Below are 17,850 nucleotides of genomic sequence, written 5' to 3'. Positions count from 1 at the left end.
ATTTTGCCATCCATATGTGACATTAAGAGAAAACCAAAAATAACAATTATTTTCTGGAATGGAAATATGTCCACCGTATTGTGCAGGGTGATGAAAAGAAGTTTTTCAAATCGACATTAAATTGTTTACCTCACACAAAGCGCCTTTCAGCAGGCAGAGCACAAGGTATAAAAGAAGCAACCCTCTTGATAAAAAAATAGATAAAAAAAGAAGTGACCAGGGCAAAAGAAGCACAACAAAAAGCCCATTTAATTGACAAAACGAGCTCCATCCATTCCAAATTCATTTAACCCAACACTGCAATGGTCCCGAGGGTAGATATTTGCGGTGAATGGGAACAAGTGAAGCGTGAAGCGGGAGGAAAGTAAGGCGGGAGAGAGGGAGGAAGAAGTAAGGGTGGGTCGTACAGAGGGAAACAAATCATGACCCTATTTCCTCGATGAGGACAAGGACCTCAGAAGACTGCCTACAAGAAGATGAAAGAACGAACATTATTTTCGTTGATCTGTTTACTGTTTTTAAGGCATTCTGGGGAGAATGAAGTAAACTTGTTTAGTGGTTATCTATTTGTATGTAGTGTACAAATTTGTAATGTTTAAATACTTCCTGAAGGGCAATAAAACACAACGAATAATTGGCATTTACACAGATAATCAGAAGGTTGGCTGGTTTTTTAAATAAATCTACTTACTTACTGACAATTTCCATAATAAAATTCTACAAAGATACTTTAAATATTTTGAGAGCTGGAAAATATTTTCAAGCTTTTTTTGCAATATTCCCTGTGAACGATTTCTCTGAACTAATTAGCTAGCTCCACAAATCCTGTAGACCCGCCAATTCACTAATCAATTTTTGAAGATGCTTATCTCTTGTTATACTAATGATATTTTAAGTTTTTTCATCAAGTCAAACTGAATTCTGTACAGATCATTGATCTTTTTCAAAGGGAATATAGAATACCAGGACAGTACAAGGATAAAAGGGTACGGGTCTTGCAGGAAACAATTGTTTTCTCGGAAATTGGACGGACCCTAGACAGCGTAAGTTCGGGTTCACTTAAAGATAAATAACACAAGACATAAGATCAGAACTATGAATGTAAAACAGATGTTTCATTTGTGCTTAAGGTCATGACATCCGCTTCTTCCTATTTAGTTGAAAGGCCTAACATTGTTTCGCCCCATTGACTAGAGAAAGATGTGGATATCCATGTTTTTTTAATTCAATCTGAAAATAATATATTTAGCAGTATTAAAATCTTTTCAAAGTATTTTTTGTGGTTGGTAGCATTGCACATAATCTAGCAAGGTTATAAGGTTAGTAGAATATTCAACTATCAGTAAGTACACAATATAAATAAAAACTCCATGAAAATATTCAAGCTTAATGTTGTTTTGTTCAATATAATTATGACATTTGCTCTTCCATAAAAATAAATCTTCTAACAACAAAATTTTAGATTTAATATGTACAAGTAATTACTCATTAAATTTATATGTTTTGTGGTAAATCTGCGTGGTAGTCAATAAATTTAAAAAAAACTACAACTTCTAAAGAAGTAAATAAAAGAAACACATATTATTTAATTATATAAATCAAACAAAACATAATGCACTATCAACATACTAAAGAAACAATTTTTTTAATTTGTATATTTTTGATTGTGTAAGCAGAACATCGATAAAAATCGAAAATTCTAAAAATTTGTGGTGGCTGTCTTCATACCTATTATTGTTTCCTTTAAATCCTTTTATGAATAGGATTTGGAAAAAAAATAACATTGGAGAAAGACAGAAGCGAAATAAAGAAAGGGACGTCAGCGGTCAGGAAAGACACTTAATCATAGTGTTGCGTAAACAAGGTAATGTTACCAGGGTGAAAAATAGCCGACTACATTACACACTTAATAATGCAGCGCCGTGTGCCAACACTGAAAAATGGAGGGATTACCCGAAGCAGGATTTTTTCCTACGGGGTAAATTTGAAAAAGGAACAGAATCTACCTACCCGCCTTGGGGAAATGGGATTAATATTATCATGCTATTAAGAGGCACCCCGTTGTTAATCAAACTATCAAGAAAAAACAGGCGGCGGACTTTCATATTGCATTTTCGGGGTTTCAATTTTATTTTTGGGCCAGTGTTGAAGTTGCGAAACAGAGATAATATAGGAAATATACAAAATTTCCACAAAAGTTATAAAATGGAAGCGAAACGATTTAGAAAGGTAGAAAGCAAAAACGTCGACTTTTTCCAAAAGAATACATCAGTGAAACAAGAAAAAAAACTTTTTATCAACTTTGGTTATTTGATTAACTGGATAAACTGCCACATTTTTATTTTAGTTAGATAGTTGACGACACTTTAAGGTAGTAACTCAGAAGAGCCTATTTTGTATCAGGCATAAAAAAACGGATTTATTTTTTTTTTAAATAAAGAAAAATCGTACTCACATCTCTAACCGTTCTGTGCTCTTTCACCTGCAACATAGAAAAACTGAAATAAATATACACATTACAAAAGATAACGAATATGTAGTACGGAGTTTTGATGAAATTTCAAAATGATTTTCGGCGGCCAAATTGTGCCATCCTGAGCCCGGGGCAATCCGCCATTACCGGATACTGGTAGAGACCGGAAATGGAAACATCTCCAAATGCGTTTCATAATTGAAAATGCACCCATGCTGCCATGACGGACATTTTAATGAAGAGTTCCTGCGGAAGTACAAAAATGAATATTTTTGATATAACGGACCGCCAAAACGAGACTAACGAAGAGAGTACATGGTGACTTATTAATATTAAATTTGCCCCGCTCGTTCCAAAATTAATGTATTTTTGTGGGTGACCGGGTGTCTCATCAAAATGAACCATTTTTGTGGGCTAGGTTCCCAACGACAGTCCTAAAGCGGCGATTGTCAGGTGAATTAAAACTAAACTATCAACATAAAAAAATCCAGCCTGGTAGGTAGCAGCCATCTTGTAGATAACTATAAAACAAACAACAAAAAACTGTTTGTATGTTTCGCTAAGAGACTTTAACGGCGTATGAAACATGAATGGTTTTGATATCATGAATCATCATTTTCATAAATCTGTGATACAAATTCTGTATATGTCTATAAATTCTAGTAAGCTGTTAATTTAAATAGCAACGTTATTTCCATGATGGTTTAGGATCATACAGTTAAAAAAAAATTAAAAATTGACAACACGCCATATTGTCGGTTTAATATTTTTCAAATAAAGTAAAAGAGTGCTGAAAGCTTTAGCGAACTCAGGTAGCAAATCTAGTTGTTGCGAAATGAAAAATCCATGTCAATATATTTTTGCGCTAGGAAGTAAATCGAATTCAACAACTAGATCGTACGGAGGCGGATGTTATTACTGAATAACTGCATTTCCTTATTTTCTGCAATTCATTACACACTCAATAAACTGCTAACATAACAGTAATAGTATTTTCCGATTACATATATCCTTATATACATTACACGCTCATATAATTGTAGAGACATGTATTCTAAAATTAAGGTTTATTTTCAGCCATGATGTAATTTCTGAAGCAACATTAATATTTATAACCCATACATTTATTTTCATAAACCTATCTATAAGCCTATAAAAATTCTAAGTATCTCTTATTGCTGCAGTATACACCTTTTACCACCGAATCGAAATAATTATGTTTTTGAGCAACATAAAAGCGAAAACTAAACAAATGTAGAAGGAAGTACCTAGGTAATTGAGTTAAGAATTTTAATTGGAAAACAAACAATAACAGACAGCATTTGGAAAAAATACAAATGTGAGTCTAAAGAAAACTCTTTATCCTTTTGGGGTTTTGGGTTTTTGGGGAGTGTTATGAAATAAACCTAACATAAACCAGGGGGGTCGCGGTCGGGTATAGAGGGGATCGCAATCTGTCACGTACTCGTAAGAAAAATCCTTTCATTAAATAATGAACTTAAAGTTACGATCAGTATCACATATTAAACATGCTTACAAACAAAGATGTAAATTAATTATGGTAATTATAATAATATAACTTTGTTTTTAATACCACATTATTGCGTATATTTTTAACACATACAACCAACCGGTTTCGGTTAACCCTGAACATTCATCATGGTTATATAAAACATATTAAATCAATAACAGAGTTACAGTGTATTTACAGGTATGATAGAAGAGGGAGATATAACATCAACTTTGGTGAGGGAGGCGGGGGAAGTTAGGGGATAAAGTGAGTTTAGGGGAGGCGAATATGGTTAAAATGGGACTATTTGACTGTGTATTTTTTTTTTTTTTTAAGTTTAATTGTGAATTGGTTTTATTTATTTTTATGGTTTTTTTATTTCCAGAGATTCTAGATTGTTCAAACGTAAACCTATCCCATCTCTGTGCAACACATCTATAGCTGAGGATTTTTTAAAAGAGTGATCTTTATCTATTAAGTGTATTGCGAATTCTGGAAAACCTACACTATTTAGGCACTGCATTCAACCACCCTCGTTCGAACATTTCTTGTAGTTTTATCCACAATTTCACCTCGGAGATGCCAGAATAGCTAAATTATTTTCTTTATCTTTTGATTTGTTCAAAAGTTTGCCGAGGTTAATTTTGGTACAGAAAGCGGCTTTCATTTATGTTGGAAATTTTGAAACAAAGAAAAACGCAAAAAATTATTAATTAATTAAATTCTACGCCAACCGTCGATTTTGTTAACTCTAGTGTTGGGTACACTATTATACAGGAACTTATTAGTACATATGAATTATCATATCAGTTTTTTGTAAGGATTTTATCAATTAAGGTATGGGCATATCCGTTATTTATTGCAGAAGATTTAATAATAGCGAGTTCTTCAATAAAGTTAGTGTTAGATAGAGGGATGTTGTTGGATGAGAAGGCAGAATGTTTGTTGCAACTGGGATGGTTTGAATGGTTTGATGGTTAAGATGAAGGTTCAGTGTGAATCCAACCGGTTGGTTCTATGGTTCCATGCTAACTAAACACAGTAACTATTCAACACACTTTTAAAGTGATATAAAGTCATTAAAAACGATGAAAAAAAATAAAAATTAACCTAACCTAACATAACCCAACCTACTTAACCCAGATAATAAAGTTTTTGTTTCATCACTGATGATGTGATGAATTATCATTTTGATGATTTATCCGGTCACCTGGTTCTATATATTAAAAATATTTACAATAAAGTGGTGTTAAAAACAAAGTTTCTTTACTAATAATGTCGAATTGTTCAAAATAAAAACTAATCGCACTCAAGTCAGGAGCCACCACTGGTCGCGACACTAAAAGGGTTGAAAAACGACGTCCTACATGTAACGTACAAACATGATTTTCGCAAATTTACCTAGTGGGAAACGTAAAAGTTTAGCTATTTGCTCCACTATCGGATCTATTCCAGGCCAAGGCCTACTCCGATATTTTTCCATTTCCATCACGTAATGCTAGTATCTAAAATTAAAAGATTTGAGTCCCATTCCATACAGCCCCCGGCTGAGCGATGTAGGCCCTTTATCTTTTTTCCTTTCGGGAAAGCCTTGGATATGGGATGAACGCAAATAAAAACAATTCGGATTCAAGTGGAGTTTTAAAAAATTGCAATTTTTTTGCAAACGATTTTAGATTTTCATGGTGTTTTGAATCTTGGTATCGTTGAAAAAATACATTTTCTAATCGGCAAACCCATAACAAAGTTTATTATAAGCCACTAGTAGTTGTAATGAATTTTCAAATTATGTTCAAGACAGTACGTAAAATTAAACGCAACTATTCAAATTATTATGCACGTCAACTTTTAAAACATACTTGTGGTAATGAACATACGCCAATGTTGGGTTAAACGAATAGGCAAAATAAAATTATCATTATCTCTCCGGGTTGAGAAAATGGCATGCGAAAATATAATGCCATAATCGGAATGCCCTTGTTCAAATTCCTAGTGTTATTATATTTAAAATTGCAGTTAAATGTGACTCCTTTTTCCTTTCCTATGTACGGGTAACTACTTGCATTTTGCCCTGTATTGTGATATCTTAACACTGAAAAAATTATTTGATAAGCACTAGAAATAATATTCCTTCCGATAAACTTAAATTTACATAAAACGGAACTAAATGCAACGTGAACAAAAATGTATCTAGATATCTTTAATCTCTATGAGACTGGTAAAATTTTGAAAATATCTCAAAACCGAATTTTATATTGAAAATTAGATTAAAAATAATAGACGCAAATAAGAGTTTGTTACATTGGAATTTTCATGGACAATATTGACGTGCGATAAAACCTTCTACACACTGCAGCGCATCTCAAGGTGGCCATAATTTCACTAGACTGCAAATGTAGCCAACCGCACACACAGCAGGGGTTAAAGAAATGCAGTTATTAAAAAGCAAGTTTCATTACAAAACTAAAATTGTAAATCGAATAACATTGCTTAATTCAAACTGTGGATGAGTCAACACACTGTTTATGTATAGAAACAATTAATTAAATTCGTAGACAATTCAATGCCCGTATTCAAATGATACACTTAAATGAATGAACAAAAATACATGCACATGTACACCAACATTGCAATAGGTGTTGAAACAGCAAACTGGGCAGGAAAATATTAATGTTCTTAACCTTAATCTAGAGACACATTACAGAGTATCTAGTGAAAAACGTACATCCTCACGTCTGATAAAGTCCGGTTTTAGGAAATAAAGCTCTGTGCGTAGAGGGCTCGAATTGCACTTCAGCGCGCATAAAGAACGCCTGTAATTCCGGCGTAAGTGTAGCGGCACGACTTTCCAAGCTTTGAGGAATATGAGCGCTTGGGGACGACTCCGAGCTTTAAGGCACCGCTGAGGAAGGCGCATACTGTACGGAGGATCAATGAGATGAAATGTTCTAGAGTGGAAATTGCTACAAGAAGATTATAAAGATAAGCGCTCTAATTTGCAAATTTAGGTCAAAAACAATGAAAACACAATTTTTTTTTAAAGCACACCAAAGAGAAATCAACGCGTTCAGTTTCCTTTTTTAATAAGATAAAAAAAAAATTGTTAATGAGATTTCATTGTCGGCAAACCGAGAATTCTTTTTCCTTGTACATTTCTTTACCCGCCTAACAACACGAAAAATATTCTCAGGCGGGTAATAAATTAATAAAGAAGAATAAGTGGTACGAATTAATGATAACATTAATAAAAAAACTTCTCAAGAACGCATGGTGGAAGCATCGGGAGCACTTTCAATTTTCGGATCTACATTTAAGGTCAATTATTAGACCCAAAAATAAAACGAAGGTTCGTCAATTATAAATTATATAGTAATAAATCGACGGACATCTGAATAAACACCTCAGAAGACGGCGTTTTGCAATTGGATCGAATGGCTCAGGAAGTTAGAAGTCTAACAAAGACTAACTTTTAACAACTCCTATCGTCTAATAAATGTAACTGAAAACGCTTTAGCTGATTAGCCGTAATTGAGAATAGCCTCGAAATCAGTAAATATTTTCTGGGCTCGACCTGCTGGTGTAATCCATTTCAATGCTTCGACGCTACAAGTGAAAGGAGCTTCTAAACAGGATAATGATAACGGCGTTGCGTTTCTTTTATCTGTTTGTCCTTAGAGGGCATACTGAATTATTAACTCACTTTCATACAAACACGTAGGTACTGAGTAGCAAATGAGAGTTTTCAAAAGGTGAGTAAATGAAAGTAGAACTGTAGAAAGCAACAACAAGAAATACAGATTAAGGAATTTAAATATTCATTTATAAAGATTTCTTTGACTGAAAAAAAATAATCTGTGTTCTGGAGTAGCAACGGAACGATTCAAATTCTTTGACTAAATTTCCATCATGTCCTGTAAATATTTCAAATATCAATTTAAATGTGAAAAAATGAGACAAGTTCGAAAAAAATATATCTATATATATTAAATTCTTCACTAAAGAATGCTGAAACTCAGGCAAAGCCGAGGGTAAAGCTAGTTATAGAATATAAAAATACTTACATGAAAGTTTTTTCAATAAAATTTTATATATACGTATGCATATACATATATATATTTTTTATATATACGTATGCATTTACATCTTATATATGCATATACATAGGCATTGTCATACAATGAAGTTTATAGTTGTTCATAGTTATAGTTCTTCATTGTATGACAATGCCTTCAGAAGGCAAAACTGCTGTCAAGCGTGATAATAACTACACGGCAGAACTTGTTAATAAAAAAACCGTTTTTAATTTTAAATTTAACAAAATAAAAAAATAAAGTTAAAATAAAAAAAAACTTAACATTAAACTTAAAATAAAATTCTATACATTAAATTTGATACCAATAAATAAAAAAGATTATTGTTCCCGTTTTTCGTGCATTATTAGAACTTTTCCCTTTTCCACCGATCGCAAAACTCCAGTTTTTTTGAGCAAATCATAAAAACGAAATACGTTAAAATAAATTTGGTTTAAAATTCCACAGAAAATGTCATGTTTTATATAATTTGTTTGTATTTATTTCACTTATTGTCTTCTTATAACTTTACTTTCAAATAAAAAACATAATTCATACCTAGTTTTATATTTAATTCAAATCATAGAAATGTGAGAATAATTACCAAAATACCCACGCACATACTTTGCTTTGTGGAATTGTTTTGTTACGCATTACCTTGTATTTTATTTTTAACTGCGCAAATGACATGTTACACAAACTCTATGTAAAGATAAAACAAATAAAAACATAGAAAATTTTAACAATGAAGCAAAGACCTACCTGCAGTACTTTAAATACAGTACTTTAAACACGATTTCACAATTTCTTTAAGATTCAAGCGTCGAAGAACACTGGAGAAAATTACTGGCCCCATCAATCTCGAATAATGCTACAGAACAGTAACGTTTTTTTCTCCATATTATTTATACATATTTTTTTGTCGTTTTTTGTTTATATTTTTCATCCTTATGAGATGTGTGGGATCGCACTAAACTCCCCACATTCCGGAATAAAGTAAATTGTTTTTATTACTATAAAAATAGCTCAGGTCAAACAGACACCTCTCGAATTAAAATTACCTACGCACTCTGTAAACTAGTTGTTTTTTTTCTCCGCTCGTGCCACATGCACTTTACCACCTTTCCAACAACGCAAATACACGAGCAAATATGGCTTTCGACTAAAGCGGCGAACACTAATTGATTGGAAATCATTACATTCTATCGTTATACTGACCACAGCGTCCATTTTGCATGGGAACACTCAAACAATTCATTATTAATTATAACTACCCAAAGCAGTACTCGGTTAAAACAGATGTTACAGGATTAATATTTTCGCTTCCTGTTATTAAATTTTGGTAAAACTGAATTAAAATTTTTTGGATTGCAAATAAGTTTTTTCGATTCTACCAGATTAAATAAAGAACAAAGGTCTTAATAAAATAATAATAAATATTATACGATTGTGAATATACTAAGAACGCAAGTATTTTATAAAAATCAGTAATTTCAATGTAGGTAGAGAGGACAACTCCACTCTCAATCTCAACTCCACTGAGACACACACCTCTTTTTTCATAGACATTGTTTATGCATAAATATGACCCGAATGAGTACTTGATTTATTTGACCGTGCCATTCCTGAAGAGTTCTGGACTTTCTATTCCATCCGTATTATCTCCTGATACTCCTTTCTCCAACCATTTATACTACGGGTCCAAGCTAACTTGTTCATTACGATTACACTGGCTTTGCATCTCATAATCTGTAATACCGTCCTACCTACTAGTTTTATCACACGTACCTCTATCAGAAATTATTTCTACGAACTTATTGATAATATATATTCTTGGTAACTTGACAAAGAGATGACAAAGCTTTGCGAAAGTAATACATAATATTACGATGGTTCTCGGATGTTGGGGAAATTCTGTGGAAATTTGTTTCCTGGGAAAAAACACTGAGTTTTGAGGACAGAGAACACAGTAGACAGATGTAGTTTTAAAATCTATTCTAAATATAAAATATTGTTTTTTAAAACTAGCACAAATTTAAGTATTTCTTCGAATTCTGATCAGACATTACTTTTGCAGGTGATAGCCGTTTCGCCCCATTAGAAAGTAAAAATAATAAAAGTAAAAATAATTGATAGCAGATTTGACCTGCATGGCTTAATCATGGCATAGTTATAATTTAATAACGTGTCAATATTTGTACAGTGGCTTGTTTCCTTTCCATTAAGACGAAATTTCTGAAAACGGAAATAGATCCTTCAGAGCAAAATTATGTTTTTAATCCTGGCGCTGATTTCTAAGTTGTAATTTATATTCACTAAATACTATTAACCGACCGATAAGGTAGTAAGCGAATACAAATCAGAAATTCGCACAAATAAATCAATTAAAAAATGTAATTTATGATACGGGAGAAAGGCTACATTTGTAGCTTAATTTGTCGATTGAAATATAGATTTCACAATACTTTTGTGTGAGTTAGGTCGCTAGTCTGAAGAGCCGTTAAAATTGAAAAGGCCATAGAAACAATTCCTGCACCAAAAAGTAAAAATAAATCGTGTAACTAGCCCACAGTAGCACAAGAGTTCACCAACAACTGGTACTTGATAAAAAAAATTCTACACTACGTCGAAACTAAACTAGAAAATAGATCTTGTACCAATCGAGAAAATTGAAACTTCACACTATCAGAAAATAGGAGAGTTTTCTTTCATAGAAGCACAAAACAAAGAAGAAAAACAATCAATATTGTGACGTCATCACATTTCTATTTTCTTCGACGTAGATTGTTATACCAAACAAATGGCGGCGAATATCCAATATAATAACATCCATCCTTTCAATACAATAGTCACCCTTCTGCTGTTATTACAGTGAGGGTTGGTAATTGATTGGTGGTGCTGTCTCTCAATTGAATAACAGACAATTGATTGTAATCAAGTGTTGACACCCGACGCGTTTGACCGAACTGTCAAGTGTTTTAACACAAGATTGGGATTCGAGGACCTTTTGAGATTTGAAATTATTTTTTTGTGTACCAGGAGTCAGGGAAAATGAATCAATTCGCGCGGTTTGTACGAAAAGGAAAATTATAATAGTACAAGTCAATCGATACAGGAGGATAGTAAATTACAGTGTTTCATAAATACACAGGGTATTAAGGGACGTATCTGACTAAATTTAACCATCGATTCCTGGCCTTATTTGGAGTTAAAAATTGAAATGGAATTTTGGTCCCCGGTGACAATTCTCGTTGTTTTTTTATAATTTTTATTTTTCTATTTATTGGTTTTAGGAGTAATTTTAAGAATACTACCACAGAATATTAAATTATTATTATCAACCCTTTGTGCTATGCATAAAAAAATCTTGTCTTAAGCATTAGCTTACCAAAAAAAATTAATTATTACTATTATTAAGTTTCAGTATGTAGTTATAATATATTCATTAAGTGTACTTGAAGGGAAATAGCAAAAAACTGCGCCATAGAAAAAATCTTTCAATCGGTATTTAAAATTGAACTAATTAACAAACTGTTCAAGTTTCCATGTGTTTTAGTTTATGTTTAAGTAAGTATAAGTGCTTATATAATCGGAATCCACTGTGCCTTAATTGAATTTTAAACTAGGCAAACTAGTGTGGTCGCAGGATATCCCCGAGGAGCCGGTGTCAGGTGATAAGTCAGCAAGTTAGTTAACATCCTCATTATTAAGTTATACCGAGGTTCAAGCGAGCTAACGAATATTTCCTAGCGTCCTCGGCACTCTCGGCTTGTACGCAATGCGTGAGTTGGACCAGCACCACCTTTATAGAGGCCCAGACACTGAATCAAGATGGCCGCCGTTTTTGTTTAATCATAATTTTGAAGGTTTATCAATATACATAAGATCACCGCATATAACCAAAATATTAAAATTCATGAAAAGACTATATATACGATTCTAAAATTCAATAAATTACCTTTAATTTGGCATAACATGAATATGAAAAAAATTAAGAGAGGATAAAACGTGACACAATTCTGTTTCAGCATTCACTTCTTGCTTCATTTAAAATCACACACGGCCTTCTGTTTTTTATTTATTTATTTTATTTATTTATTTAAGGAGAAAACACAGATACAGACAGTAATTAAAAGATAATTTTGTAAAACAATAACTTGAGAATTCGCCTGCATCCTAACTATTTCTCACTGATTGACTGGTAGATAACAATTTTAAATATTTTTTTACATGTAAATAAGGTAAAAATTTTGTATATAGATAATGCTCAGTATCAAATAAAAGTGTACACATATTTTGTAAACAAGTTTAGAGATAGATCATAAAAAGTACTTAAAGAGTATAGTGAATGAAGTAAGTACACATTTTCTTTTTTTTATAGTAAAACAGACTTCAATTTCCTGCCAAAAGTACTATATGTATCAAAAAATATGTCGGAATCCTTCAGGTTTTGGTTTTTATTATACAATTCGCACATTCTTCTGATTGGATCTCTGACACCAGCATTTGTGCGCGTCCGGCTAATATGGAATAAGTCGTTAAGCCTCGTCGTTCTGAGTGGTATTTTAAAGTTTATTAGATTGAGTAAGCCAGGACAGTCGATAAAGTTGTTACAGATTTTGAACAAGGTCATTAGGTCAAGGTAAGTTCGCCGGTTAGTAAGAGTGGAGACGTTATATTTCGAGAGCATATTTGTGTATCCCCGTTTAGGTGCGCTCATTCTGTGGTTGAGGTAACGCAGAAATTTCTTCTGGATACTTTCAATATTTTCTTTATAGATATCGTAAAGTGGAGTCCATATGGAGGTGCAGTATTCAAGTTGAGAACGGACCAGCGTATAGTAAAGCAGAAGGTAGGTTTCAGGCTTTCGAAATACGCGGCTGTTTCTGATAACAAAGCCTAGCATGCAGTAAGCTTTATTCACAATGTTTTTAATGTGCGCATCGAAATGAAGTTTGGAATCAAAAAGTACGCCAAGATCCCTTATACAGAATACACGATCTAGTGAATAGTTGCCTATATAATAATTGTGTATAATAGCGTTATGATTTTTAGTGAAGCTTATTTGTTTACATTTATTGTAACTTAGGTAAATTTTGTTTTCATTGCAAAACGCTTCGAACCTTACGAAGTCTCGTTGGATGAGCAGACAATCATTTAAATTTCTAACAATAGCAAATATTTTTATGTCATCGGCGTACAAGAGAAATAAACAATGCATGAAACATTCAGAAACTGTATTAATAAAAAGTATAAATAAAAGCGGTCCTAGGATTGATCCCTGTGGTACGCCAGAAGTAACTGGTTCCCATACGGAAGTATGTCCTCGTAACGATACAGCTTGCTGTCTTTTTGTTAAATATGAGATGAACCAACGTAATAAGTTTCCCCTAATTCCGTTATACATAATTTTTTTGATAAGAATAAGGTGATCAACCTTGTCAAAAGCCTTTTTGAAATCGCAGTAAATTGCATCTACCTGATGGCCTCGATCCATGCTAGTAAACAAAAAATTAGAGTAAATAAGTAGATTACTCACGGTAGATTTGCCTTTGACAAACCCGTGTTGTTGGTCTGTAATTTTGGCAGCAAGCTGAGGATATATATTAGTATGGACAAGTCTTTCCAACAGTTTAGGGATCGCTGAGAGAATGGATATTGGCCTGTAGTTTTCCACTCGTTGACGCGAATCACCCTTGTGAACCGGTATGATGTAGGCCAGCTTCCACCTGCCAGGGAAAACCCCATCACTCAGACATTTATTGAATATTATGGTAAGCGGCACACACAGTGACGACGCAGCAGATCTAAGGAAAAACGCCGGAATTCCATCGTGACCCGCACCTTTGTTTATGTCTAGCGACTTTAAACTTGATTTCACTTCTTGTTTCGTTAGTTTAATCGTGTGAATATGTGCAAGTCCTGAGTCGTGAACTGATTCAAGTTGATCAATGTCTATTGTGTCATTGACGGAGGAGGGTTCAAATGTTGACTTGAAGAATTCAGAGAACATATTACAGATTTCCTGGGCATTATTAGATTCACGTCCGTCGAAGGACATAGCAGCAGGATATCCGTCGGACGACTTTAATGAGGATATGTATGACCAAAAACTTTTGATATTGTTTTGCAATGAACTTTCGACGTTGTCGAAAAATATCTTTCGAGATTCATTAGACAACTTCTTGTATGTTGCACGTAAGAAGGAAAATTCACGATAGTCAGAAAGACCTTTGTATGTCTTCCATTTGAGCCAGACTTTGTCCTTTTTCCGTGATAGCCTAATAAGTTCGGGGGTAAACCATATGGGAAATTTTTCATTTCGTCGTGCCAGTAATGGAATAAACTTATCAATTACATTGTTTATTATTACATAGAATTGGTCTACTGCTTCTTCTGCTGATAAATTTGCGATTTCAGACTTCCAATCAATACAGTCAATGTCATTATTAATTTGCGTGTAATCAGCTTTCCTGAAATTTCGCCTACGCTCTTTGTTGTTTTTAATTTTTGATTGAATCGCGGAGGATATTTCGAATTTCAGGGCTGGATGGTGTCTATCCTCTGAAAGGAGAGGGTCGTCGCTATGTGTAACTTTTGTTTCGCAACTATAAAATATAAGATCTAAGAATTTATCGTTGTGGTTTGGTATACTATTATATTGGAGTAAGCTCATCAATGCCATTGTTTGAAGCAAGGTATGCGATGTAGCCGTGTTCGAGGAGGCAAGACCATGATTGTAGCCTTCAGAAAATGACCATGTTAGAGTAGGTAGATTCAGATCTCCTAGAACACAAAACATATTATTTGGTTCTGATGAAAAAACGGATTCTAGGTTTTTGGAGAAAATATCATAAAACGTTGTTGGCGAGACAGGAGGTATGTATACAGCACATATGATGAGATTGAGAGACCTTACCGGAATAGATACGAAGATTTGTTCAATTTGATTTTTTTCCCAGTCATCGAGACGGGAAGCTGAGAGCTCCTTGCGCACTGCTACTAGCACACCGCCTCCGTCCATCTTACCAGTAAGTATACGGTCCCTATCTCGTCGGAACACCGTGTACCGTGAATCTATGAATTCGGCCGTATTAACACTTGCTACTAGCCACGTTTCAACTAGAACTATAACATCATAGTTATTCGATGAAATGTTAATAAGTAGCTCCTGAGTTTTGGTCTTAATACCACCGCAGTTCTGGTAATAAACAGATAAAGATGATGAGGTCATTTTATTAGTCTAAGTGTGCCCTTCGACTTATTCCACATTCGCGAGAGCGGTACATTGAGTAGGACATATGAAACATCAAAATTATTTATGAAACAAAGATTACTTAGTGTAAAATATGTTAAAATTGTAAAATGTGAATGAATATAAAAGAGACATGAAAGTGCTATATAATAATGGAGGTATTGCGCTGTAAACAAAAATATTTAGTAAATTTCTATGAAACAAACGAGTGAACAAGGGTACAGGATAGTGAGAGAGAGTTGGCATCGATAGCAGCAGTAACGAGTGTGTTGTAGAAGTCACATATTCTGTTGATCATGAGTCCTAATTCTGTTAAGGTCTCCCTCACGACGAATGGTGATCACTCGAGAGAGATCATTCCTTTTTGCCAGGATACTGCCATTCCGCACCCATACGTATTTGTAGCCATTTTCTTTTCCGGCGGCACGTGTTTTTCCAAAAAGTATTTTATTTTATTTATCTGTTATATCGAATCAAGTACTTCACTTGAATCGTGCAGTATCCTGAGTTTCCATGCCATTCTGTTTGAAATGTCCTGACTATCTAAATCAGTATATAATTATATGAACGTGTTAGTAGCGGTTTTTTTTAAATCCGAACAAGACGCTTATGTTATGCATGCCGCTAGAGGTACCGCCGTAGCGGCATTAATGCAGAAGGTGTTGGTTTTAACCCCGTCCATTCATTTCCAACCGCCACTCATCGCGGTACTGAACCCGGCCAGTGGACGTAGGGGAGGCATTCGTTATAATTACAGCCTTACAGCCCCACGGCCCGCGAGGGGGGAGGGGGAGACGAGCGCCCTGGGGGTAGGGGACGAGGGCAATAGAAGATACCGGACCCCGCAGTGGATCGCGCGTTTACCCTTTCGAATGGGGCACTAATGCGTTTCAACTTTGTGCATTTAGCTAAGTACGTAGTTAATAAAATAATATATTGTTTTATGTCTAAAAGCTAAAACTAGTTATTTTTTTTATAAATTTAATTTAGATTAAATTTGATAATATTATTATTAAGTTCTGCAAGTGTTTTAGTTTTTTTATTATTGTGACAGCTGTTTCGGCTTACACAGCTGTCACAATAATAAAAAACTAAAACACTTGCAGAACTTAATAATAATATTATCAAATTTAATCTAAATTAAATTTATAAAAAAAATTAAATGGATTTCTACGAATTAAACACAAAAACAATAAATAAAACTAGTTAAGTGGTTGCGTGGTCCAAAGCGCCGGGTTCCTACCAAAACGCAGCTGGTTCATACACATGCTAACTATGTTTCTTCTTTGCACAAGCGATATTTTCCGCTTATACAGATATAAGAGAAGGTTGAACAAAACAAGGAAATTTTTTTTTTCTTTACTTTTTAATATTAAAAATTTAAAAGTCTTTTAGGTGTGCTAAGTAGGTCATAAGACTATTATAGAATAGTTCTAACTCTATGTTTTCGCAAGTGGTATTTATTCCAAGCTGAAAATATGACCAATTTGTAACATGATGCTGCAAAATAAATTGGCAAGATAATTATAACATAACTTTTTTCATTGACAAATTCATTACACCTGAAGTTCTGTTTAAAAAAATGCTCTTGATTCTTGACTGTGTGTGTCATTTACTAGCTTAACCTCTACTTTTCCAATATATAAATCCAATTACATCACTATATAGTTAGCCGCACCTGCAGGTTGCATTTAATCTCTCCTTCCGCACCATTTATCCGGCTGTCAAAGGTGTAAAATGTGCCGGAAGCGCATGACCCGGAAGTGATTAACGCCGTAGGGGATTTTCGGATTGTCATATCGGGGCGATAAAAGATCAAACAATATTCTGCCTTTTCCGAAGCACGGAAAATAGCAACGAAATTGTACTGGTAAAACTGCTTACATATTATATATGAATATAGAACATATTGATATTGATTTTCAATAACGTACAATTATGTTGAAATGTTAAGTAATCCTTACCGAATGATTTCGTATCAATGTCTCGATCTTCTGAAATGTTAGTAGATACATTACATTTTAGAATCGCGTTATAATTAGGAGTAACGGCCTCCGTGGTCGAGGGGTAAGGCTCTTGACTAGCAAGCCGAAGGTCGCGGGTTCAAATCGTGGCGCGCTCAAAAAAAATTCATTTGATTAATTTGTTAATTTCACACTTTATTATTTTAAAACAATATACATAAAACAATTTGAAACAATTACAAACAATATGTATAAAACAATTACAAACATAATACTTGCGGCACGTTCCGGAATGGAAGTTACCATCAGTAACGCCCTGGTGTAAGACTACCATTCAGAATGGATTGCCTGAAATGATTATGCCATGTATGGTGACCAGATCTGGATAGCCAGGTGCTCACCCACTTTCTTCTTCCCAATCTCGTTCCCATCCCCATTACCTTCAGCCTCACAACATAACCCAATTGGGGATGCCATAGTCTCAACGGATTGGGAATAGTTGAGACTTTTGTGCGGCGTTATGAGGGGGAAAATATCCGCTTTCATTGAAAGCCTACTCATTTTAACAATCGTTTAAT

General features: G+C 34.0%; 1 protein-coding gene across 6 annotated transcripts in view; it reads right to left on the bottom strand.

The window, feature by feature from the left end:
* Positions 1-17,850, bottom strand: part of LOC149415420 (uncharacterized protein CG43867) — a 766,937-nt gene that overhangs the window by 514,479 nt on the left and 234,608 nt on the right. For 5 of the 6 annotated variants that reach the window (XM_089642596.1, XM_089642600.1, XM_089642599.1 and 2 more), the window contains exon 3: positions 2,456-2,482. The exons of the other annotated variant lie outside the window; for it this stretch is intronic. The gene's annotated coding sequence lies outside the window, so the exon portion shown is untranslated. The remainder of the gene's footprint in view (positions 1-2,455; positions 2,483-17,850) is intronic. 6 annotated transcript variants of the gene reach the window in all.

Source organism: Hesperophylax consimilis, chromosome 18 (assembly GCF_061612785.1).
Source record: "Hesperophylax consimilis isolate HC1 chromosome 18, BYU_Hcon_1.0, whole genome shotgun sequence".
NCBI lineage: Eukaryota > Metazoa > Arthropoda > Insecta > Trichoptera > Limnephilidae > Hesperophylax > Hesperophylax consimilis.
The sequence above is the reverse complement of the archived record's forward strand: the minus strand, read 5'-3'. Positions and strand labels throughout refer to the sequence as shown.